Genomic DNA, 10,635 nt, shown 5'->3' with positions numbered 1-10,635 from the left:
TCGGCACAAATGAAAATATAGATGAAAATCACACAATAAGCATTTTAGATAAAATATAAACAGGGAACACTTTTATAAGTTTGTTGAAGTAACAAGAAACTATATATACATTTTTAAAGTCTCCCTCTATAACAAAGAAGAATGAGATGCGGGTATTTTTAACAAAAATTAAATGAAAAATAAATATACCAGAAATAAATTTTAACAAAGGGAAGTTACCCTCCTACTTACTTAGATGTTTATATGTGTTTTAACTTATTTTAAAGCGTTTTATATCAAAACAAACCTAATGCTCCATTTTCTCAAGCTAAAACAAAAAGGATATCTCCATAAACCTTGAATGGGGATCCTTAATAACCGTTCAAAATCGAAAGGCGAACAAACTACTGGCATAAAAACTCCAGTAAATATCAACAATCGAAAATATAATGTTCAACCAGTATTTGTGTTTAATTTTCGAGATAAAGTTAGTGGGCTATCTTGACAATCATAGGTGGAATGTCGAAACATTGATAACATGGCTGCCAAATTGTGACGTCACTTCGGAAATGCTAAATGCAACATCCGAGTACATTAAGCGAAATACTGATTTCCTAGCCGAACTTATAAATTAATTGTTTTCTTTTATTTCCGCTACTTAATCATATAAAATGTCGATCTAATTTTAGGGGAGTGATTTAGCACGAATCAACGAATTATTATTATTATTATTATTATTATTATTATTATTATTATTATTATTATTATTATTATCATCATCATTATCATCATCGTCGTCGTCGTTGTCGTCGTTGTTGTTATTATTATTATTATTATTATTATTGTTATTATTGTTGTTGTTATTATTATTATTATTATTGTTATTATTGTTATTATTATTATTATTATTATCATTAGTAGTATTAGTATTAGTATTAGTATTAGTAGTAGTAGTAGTCTCAACCTTTGGATGTTTTTAGTTGGATTTTTAAACATCAAATCAATTCCTTTGACTTTAGACATTCAAGCTGTATTTCACACTATCGCCGTTCCAAACGGGCAAGCCTTTTGTAAGATTGTAAAAGAAATTGCCTTGTCAATATGATTAAGCGATTTATGGTGGCGTGTTTGTCATGTTCCCAAGCTTTTTATCGCAATGGGAATCACCTTGACTGTCATACAATTCGAGGTGTTGACATATTTTAATGTTTTTTAACATTCTTAACTTTCTGATTTTTTAATTATTTATTTATTTTTTGAAAATTTTATTTATTTATTTTATTTATTTATTCATTTCATTAGACATTCAAGCTACACCTTAACACTTTCGCTGGTCCCAGCAGGAAAGCCTTTTGTAAGATTGTAAAATAAATTGTCTTGCCAATCGGATTAAGCCATTTGTGGTGGCTTTTTGTTATGGTCCCAAGCCTTCCAATCACAATGGGAATCACCTTGACTTATTTACATTTCCGGAGTCGAACTAATTCCCATTTTAGATCTTGGTATTTATATTTTTTTCTTGTTCTTTCTCTCACACTCGGGTATCGAAAGGGCAAGCTGCGTCAATAATTGAGAAAGTTCTCTTGTTTTTATTTAGTAAGATTATATCAGGTCTGGAGTGTTAAAGGACCTTATCAGTGTGTATGCGCATATCACAAAGAAGTTTGTTATTATTATTATTGTTAGTAGTAGTATTAATAGAGGTAGTATCTGTTTTTTGTCCTCTATTTTAGAGTAAAATAAATCAATATAATAACCGAGCAAATTTGTATAATTAAGAGAAAAATATGACCATTCTTTTATAGAGAAAAGAAAAGGCAGAAAATGGTTAACAGATCCTCCTTTCTTAATACAGTAGAATACTGGGATACGGCATTAAAAATTAATAACAAAATACAGTACAGTATATAATACACATGTAATCAAATAACATTATGAATAACAGCGTAAAGCTAGGCAACTACCGTAACCAAGGACTGGAAAAAACATCGTATTCCACATTGTAACCTGAAAAAATCGTATCCTAAGATCCTCGTATCCTGGGGTTTTACTGTTGTAACATTTATATGCAGAAACTCATTCTTACAACTATTGTCTTACTAGCATTTCAGCCCGGTTTTGCCCGGGTGTTAGGAGGTGTATGTTTAGCAAAATAAAATGTGGTAGTAGGTAGGCAGGCTCGACCTGTACTGCGAAGGAGGAAAAGAACGAAAAAAAAAAACGAGACATCTTTGGTGTTACGTCCACCGTCAAACGAGAAGTTTAAATTAAGGCTGGACAATCAAAAAGACGGGATGACTTTCGAAAATATCGGCGAAAAAAACGCCCCCCCCTGTAGAAAAGTGCCCAGTTTAGGGTGAATAAATTAATGTTTTTAGCCAATTTTTCGGTATTTGTCGTCTGAAGGGCCAGGCTTCAAAGCGATGTTGATCTTGTGAAAATCCGTCGCCTCTGTCGAAAGTTTTAGGCACACATGCAAACATACATACATACATATATTTATATATTGGTAACTGAAATTTCCGATCCAAACCGATTAAAAAGCTTGCCCTATCTCTGAATACCCTTTATGTAAAATTTCAAATTTTTAGACCAAAAAGTGTCTGAGTAATTTGGTAGAGATCGCAGAGGTCAAATTTTTTAAATTTTGACCCCTATTATGACCCCTTACATTTATTATTTTGGGCTCAATTCCAGTTATTAAGTTAGAAGTATGCCCAAGGAACCTATATCTAAAATTGCAAGTGTTTAGACCCCAAATTGGCGGAGGTGTTTGGTAGAGTTCACAAAGGTCAAATCGTTGAACTTTGACCCCTTATAAGCCAAATTTTTGTCCAAAAACGGATTACAAAGATTTTCCCAAATCTCCATACCCTGTATATCAAATTTCGAGTCTGTAGACTTAAAATTGATAGTTATTGCGTAGGAAAATGTACACAGACACACAGACACACAGGTACGTTCACTTATATATATATATATATAATAGATAGATTTGGCATACCAATCGTCGATTGTATTTAATTGATGCTTAACATTTCAAATAGCATTTACGACGAACAAATGTAAATCGGGGTTTGCGTTAAAAGATGTTTCACAATCTTCAATCAATTACAAGTAATTTATTCTAGAAAAATATTTAGAAAGGTCTACTTTTGTAATATACGCTCCATTTCCATGTGTATTTTTTACATTTTACAAAATATACGTTGACATTACACAAGGGTTTTACACTCATTTGAGCAATTTTTTAAAAGTATCAAAGCTCTAATAAAAAATTAGAAATTAAGAAAGAATCAGAATCGAAATTAAAAAACAAACAAATTGGTATTAGTTTGGTACAAAAATAATGTTTTTTTTTATATATAAGTTGAACGTCAATAAACGACATTATTTTTGCACCAACCTAATAATTGTTTCAGAATCGGGAAAAGTTTTGGCATCGTCCCATCAGTAATATACTCACTTTTTCTCTAATGGAAATAATCTAACTCAAGCCAAATGGATGAACCCGTGGGTTCCGCAGTTTTTTTTTCGAGTATATATGTTAAATATTTAACGACTTTGATGTAAAAAAAAAAAGTTAAATGTATATATCTACGACGTGTTCTTTGAATAATTTCAACCTCCTTCGGGCCGGTACGAAGGGAATTTTAATGAGCGTGCATCCTTGGGAACCTTCTTGAAGCGAACAAGTGCCAACGTTCCCGAGATCTCCGGGCACACTTGTTTTTTTTTTCTTTTTCCTTTTTCTATTCTTTTTTCCCCATTTGCAATATAAGTGTATTCAGCACAGATCTGATTATGAAGCAGGACCGTAGGTAGGTGTCACTTCTTATAGTACGTGTTCTCCCTTAATCGCCATCGTCGTGATGGTGTCATAATCATAACAAAACGAGTCAAGAACTAGAAAAAGTGCTATTAAATATAAACTATGAAAACATATTTCTATAAAAATATAAACTCAACGCTCAGAGGATTAAGTCTTTAAATTTTTGACATTTTCTAGAATCAAAATCATGCAATGGATTTTGATCGTCGTTGGAATAAGGACTTTATAAATAAGGTTTAGGATCATTATATTTTAAAGAGACATGTTGGTACGTTAAAAACTGAGAAAAACTATAGCCTGTTTCCTTCGAATGAGTACTATATGTAAACTGATGGTGAGATATGGTTAACTTTTTGCTCATTTTAGCGTTCAATACTAATCCCTATGAATCGCTATGAATCCCTTACATATGTAACGTTGTACACGCTCGTTTAAACACAGGACCCACATGTTGTATGCAGTCTACGTCGCAAGGAACATAGGACAAGTAATAACTCGACTCCTTTTTCCTAGTAACAACGAAATTTGTTTCCTCATTCTCCCACCACGCGTGACTTCTCGTTACGACCCTGACGTCTCCAACGCAATCGTCTTTTCTAACGTGATCTTTCTCCTTTTTATAGCTTTTTTTGTACCGATAACCCTATTTCACATGAATTTGCATACGCGCGTCCTCGCTCTGTTACACATAGAATATATGTCATAATACGTAGTTCGCTGTACTTTTTCATATATATATATTATATATATATATATATCAAAGGTCTATGTCAAAATTCAGCAGGATTGGGCCAGTAGTTTCTGTGGAAAAGTGTAACTTAAATACTAATCCTTGTGAATTCATATTATTTCTAGTATTGCGTGTCATGGGAGTATACATTTTCCACTTAAGATATGAAGATATTATGATTTATTACACAAAATATAATATTAATTATGCAAATAATAACATATAATAAAAAATAAAATATAATAAGAATAATTATTAAAATTATTATAAATTATAACAAAATAAAAATACTTCAAATATTATATAATAATAAATTAGTTAATTAAAAGGAAATGACAATAAAAGATTATGTATAAAATAACAAAAAATATAACTTAAGAAATTGAATATAAAACGTAAAAATTAGCGTCTCTGGAGATTTTCAAAAGATGGAATAAAAAAAGATTATTTTTTCTTTTTGAAGCCTTCTCTAGCAATAACTATAAATAGCGAATGATCGTTATTTTTAACTCAGTTATAACACGACGTTAGAACGCAATGGGAGGCGACCTCCTATTATAACTTTGACCGAAGGAAAACAAAAGAAAACTCGAGTCGTTAAAATATCAGATGAACCAAACAAGATACAGAGAAAAATTTCTTTCATTAACAAACTGGTAAATATAGATTTTTCTGAATTATATTTGACCAAAAGCATTTATGTCTAAAAGATAAAAGCAAACATTACTATAAAAACATTTAATCCTAATAAAAAGGAAATAACTAGAAAACAGGATTATCTCCCTTACACTATCGATTATAAACAGCTTATTAGGCATCCGTTTTTCTTTACTATTCTTGATTTAGCTTTGCTTTTTCTTTGTCAATAAAAATTCGTTTTTCTTTTCAAATCATCTAGTTTTTACTCTTTTATTTTTCATTCATATGTTTGCGGCGTTCCTATATCCCTAGACTAGGAACAAATCCGTAACACTGCGCATCAAACGGATATTATAATACTTAGTTCGCTGCACCTTATCAACAAATTTCAATTAGATCGGACTAGAAGTTACGGAGAAAAATTGGAACGGACAGACACAAAGAAAAGATAAATATAGAAGAATATAATATAGATTTAAAAATTTGTAAGGTGAGATAAATTGGTGCAAAACTGTGAATTTGGTTAATTAAAAAAACAAAAAAACTGATACCCTAGCGTATCATGCATTAAAAAAAAACTTTTTGAGAGGAAAAGGAAAAATTTGACGTTTCTGAATTTTTGAGATGAGGATTGGTTATTCGTATTAGTTGGATTCATCGGACTTCTGTTCTCATCTTCAGGTGTATCTTGTCGAACTCGGGAATGTTTCTGTCGAACTAAAAAAATTTGGACGAAATTTCGAACGGAACTCTTTATTTACTTCTCGGGGGTAGCATGCTCTTGTTCCGTCAGTCATGACTGGATAGAGGTCCTATATAATTTGCAATTTTATTTTTCGGTCGTTCACACTGAGGATTGAACCTGCAGGTTGAAGGTTCAATCCTCAGTGTGGGGTATCAAAAAATACAATTGCGACTTACTTAGGACCTTTATCCAGTCATGGCCTGAAGGTTGAAGGTTCAATCTTCAGTATGGGCGGCCGAAAAATAAAATTACGAATTACATAGGACCTCTATCCAGTCATGACAAAATAATATATATATATATATATATATATATATATATATATATATATATATATATATATATATATATATATATAGTCTTTGAAGTTTTTAACCTTTAAAACTATACAAAAAATATATTTTTTATCATTCGTTAGAAAACCATCTAGTCAGTGAGTCATTTAATCACCTGCAATCACTGCATCAACTCGCTCTCGAATTTACTATAATACCAATAATTTATTTTTCAAGGGATCATCAGTTGTTTACCATTAAACACTGTTTCGGGGATTTAATATATATATATATTCTGTAAAAGACTGAGGAAGCTACAGACGGCTACAAAACGGCCGGGTAGCTGAAACAATAATGTAACTTAACAGAAAGATACGGTAATAAAAATAAAACCTACACACACACATATATATATATATATATATATATATATATATATATATATATATATATATATATATCTGTCATGAATATGGTGTTGTTTCAACGGAAAAAAGTGAGTGGACTTATTGCTTGTGTTCTTTTTTTTTGTAAAAATGTAAGAAACTGGTTGTAAGTAACTTCAATCTAGCTGAAAGTAGAAATAATAAACAACCCATACTTACCTATCGATGAGATACGGAAGCCATTTTTATTTATCAATTGTAACAAATGGAGCGATTTCATTGGATAATTATCTCTGGTGATTATCCTCTGAAAGCAAACGGTGAATATTTAAGAAAATTTATAAAAAACATTGAAATGATTAAAAATAACATTTACAGTATTAGTTTATCAAATGTTTCTGTGATATTAAATATTTTAATATCCGAAAAATGCCATAAAAATCATTACTTTTAATAAAATATGTGCATCTTTTGTTTGTTCATTTAGAGTTTGAATTTTTTTATTTTTAATGATGCTTGTAAGAACTTTTTAAACAATTTCCATTACATTACAGCGACCACGCGCCTAAAACTTTCAAAGTAAAGATATTTTGTAGATTATTCGGATACTTATTCTCATAGTGAGTGTTACATGCATAACGTTTCGGTAGATGTAACCTCCGACCTTCTATCAAGTGTAAAAGTCGCCATGTTTTGGCAGGAAGAAAAGAGAGTAGCTCTGTACTGTAAAGTTTCGAACTTTAGATCTAGTTAGAAGTAAGTTTACACCAATTATAAAGATGATTTAATTATCAAGAAACCAAAAAGGGGTATAATCTAAAACTTATTATGATTAAATTAAATTAAATCAGTCAACCAATTGCAAGTTTTCCATCGATCATTATGAAAATAAACACCTTTATCATATCAATAAGATATCCAGTTACAAAAGATAACATCTCCTAAACGTCATTTCTGTCATAATCATGAGATAAATAATATATCATGTCATTCAAAATGCTTACACATATGTGAAGATGTACGAAACGGTGAAAATAATCTATATGATAAAAGAGGACGTACGTATATCCGGCCCGCTTCGTAAATCACATGCACAACTTAATCTTCATGAGCAAACAATATAGGCTAAGTCACAATAATAACTGATAATCTTTAATATAAATCTCCCCTGTCTGTTTACATGTATGTATGTATGTATGTATGTATGTCTACGGCATAATCACGTTGACAAACTGGTTCCCATCAGATCACCAAAGTTAAGTAAGTTCTTACAAATATAATATTTATGAAACATAGAAGTTATAAGTTTCAATATGGTTAATCGAATGCTATTATTGTGAGTGTATAATCATGATTAGCCTCGGGCGGTGACGATGGAAAATTGGTTTTAGTTAAAATTAAATAAAAAAACATTTGCCAAGTCAAGGTCGAACTCAGGCATTACGAATATGTATGCATAACGTTAAGGTTAATGTTTTAATTTCTAGTCTTGCAGCAAGCATGTCTTCATGTCTAAGTGGTTAACGTCAGAGAAAAAATAAATCGTAAACTAAACGTTTTGGTTTCGATTCTTAATGGGGGCGGAGGAGTCGTTCTTTTTAAAACTTTTTAAATCAATACTGTATACTGGGGTCGATATAATCTATTATATAAATCTCACCAGTCTGTTTAGATGTAAGTATGCATTTATATATGTAAGTGTGAATGTCTGCCTTAAACTTTAGACAGAGGCGATGGATTTTCACGAGACTGGTACTGTTTTGAAACTCGAACCTTCAAAAGGCTAAATATTGAAAATTAATTTCTTCACCCTCAACTGTAAACTTTTCTAAAAGTAGGGGTCGCTCTTTTCACCGATATTTTCGAAAGACATCCCCTCTTTTCGATTGACTTACCTTAATTTAAACCTTCGCCACTTCCAGTTTGGTGATGGATGCAACATTAAAGACATCACGTTTTTTCACGTTCTTTTCCTCCTTCCCGCCTGCCTACTACCACTTCTTTTTTTCAACACACACCTCCAAACACCCGGGCAACCCCGGGCACCCAGGCTAGTATAATAATACTAAATGCAAAACCTGCATTAATCAAAATAACATATTTAAGCGTATTTTACGACCGAGCAATGCCGGGCACCCTATATATATATATATATATATATATATATATATATATATATATATATATATACTAGCAGAAGTACCCTGCGTTGACTGGGTTCAAAAACAGCCTACAGAAAATGGGCTGTGATTGATGAAAGTATGATAGGTTATGAAAAGGAGGGGTTTGTAAAGAGATAGGTTTTGATACTCAAAAATTTTACCATAGGCAAAATATGATAAAAGTAAAGATAATTCTCGCGAAAATACATTTTTTTATATCAACTTTGTTTCCATTCGTAGACAAGAGTGATCAACAAAATGATGTTTCCTTACAAGGAGAAAATGTTATATATATAATAATATAAATATACAAGAAATAAATGTTACCATAGTCAATAAAAGTTACTTTTATGGTAAAAATTTCATTGGTTCGTATTTTTAAGTAGTTTGTAAAAAAAATATTTTTTTAAATTCACGAACCGGTTAAAAAAAACATAATTGTAGCGACTTTGAAATGGAGAGCCCCGTTTTAAATTTGAAGGAGGTGGCGCTTGAGCATTCTGTGTTAACAATTTAAGAGAGTTCCGTCAACGTAAGGAATATTTATAAACATATTTTAATGATTTCCGTTATTTTGTTCTTGAGGAATATTCGATTATGGCATGTGTAGTTTATATAAAATTTCATTTAAGTAGTTATCGCCTCAAATTTCGTTTTAATTTCGGTTCGCTGAAATTATTTCAAGTAAAGAGCATTAAAAACTATTTCAAAACAAAAAAACATGAACTGAAGTTTTATTGACTATGGTAACATTTATTTCTTGTATATTTTTTTTCGGGTAGTCGTTTTTTGGCTTTTCTGCTAAACAGTATTACTAAATTATATCGACGAACTATCGAAAAACAAAGAAACAAAAACAGTTTTGAAAAACAGCAAAATGGGATATTAAAAAAGTAAACACGTAATTAAATTAATTTTTAAAGCAAAGAATCGATATAAATATGAATAAGAAGAAAATAGCGCCCTTTTCAAGCAGAATAGCTTCGTTTGAGTTTTACAGTATTGAATGGTGTAGTATTGCACCGTCGGATTAAGGGTTGTACTATTGTAATGTAAAGAACACGCAGAAAGGGTTGTAATCAACTGAATTCCTTCTAATACATTGACAAAAAAAGCTTAAACAGATATATAAATAAAAATAAAAAGGCTATGTAAAAGTTTTTAAAAAGACACGTAATCACGTGAGCAGGATTTTTTCCTTCTTTTGACATGATAACAAGTAATGTTCTTATTTTTTATTATTCATCTATTTATCTATTTTCGAAAGAATGCCGCGTGCAAGTGTAGAAGGAAAAACAGAGTTATGAAAAATTTGTGTCGAGAATTGTCTAAAGTTCCGACTTTTTTTTTGGCTTTCACTTTAATAAGAACGTGAATTTATGAAGTGAATTTATTCGACACAATATGATTCAACTCAAAAATAAATAAAAGCTAACGTGAATTAAGATTAAAGTTAAGGTGTTATTGTGGGCCCTCACCCCTTTTAAAAAACCTTGTTAAATTTTGTGACATATTTCCATCCTATGGAGGTCAGGCGCGAACGAACACCCAATAATTTTATTGTACCATATTTCTTCAAACTGAAGCATAATTATCAAAGTATACTTACGCAAATAGGTATGAAAAGTCTTTGTTAAAGTTTGTGCCATATTTCCATGGAGTACAGGCGCGAACGCAGACCCCACAATTTTATTATACCATCCCTATTTAAGTTGAAACATACTTATCAAAGTATTCTTATCTACATCTATATCAAAAACCCTTGTAAATGTTTTTTTTTTTCATTTTTTAGTTCCATACTTTGCGGGCCAGGCGCGAACGCAGACCCCATAATTTTAATGAACCACCATGCTACCAGATCAAACATACCCATTCCTGATCCTCGAT

The 10,635-nt window shown here is 31.1% G+C and overlaps 1 protein-coding gene across 1 annotated transcript in view; it reads right to left on the bottom strand.

The window, feature by feature from the left end:
* LOC145258305 (FMRFamide receptor-like) overlaps nt 1-6,894 on the bottom strand; it is a 130,587-nt gene extending 123,693 nt beyond the window's left edge. Inside the window, exon 1 of the mRNA XM_080116353.1 lies at nt 6,806-6,894. The gene's annotated coding sequence lies outside the window, so the exon portion shown is untranslated. The remainder of the gene's footprint in view (nt 1-6,805) is intronic.
* Nucleotides 6,895-10,635: the final 3,741 nt, after the last annotated feature.

The sequence above is a fragment of the Euprymna scolopes genome, chromosome 33 (assembly GCF_053919585.1).
Source record: "Euprymna scolopes isolate OS-2025 chromosome 33, ASM5391958v1, whole genome shotgun sequence".
NCBI classification, from domain to species: domain Eukaryota; kingdom Metazoa; phylum Mollusca; class Cephalopoda; order Sepiida; family Sepiolidae; genus Euprymna; species Euprymna scolopes.
The sequence above is the reverse complement of the archived record's forward strand: the minus strand, read 5'-3'. Positions and strand labels throughout refer to the sequence as shown.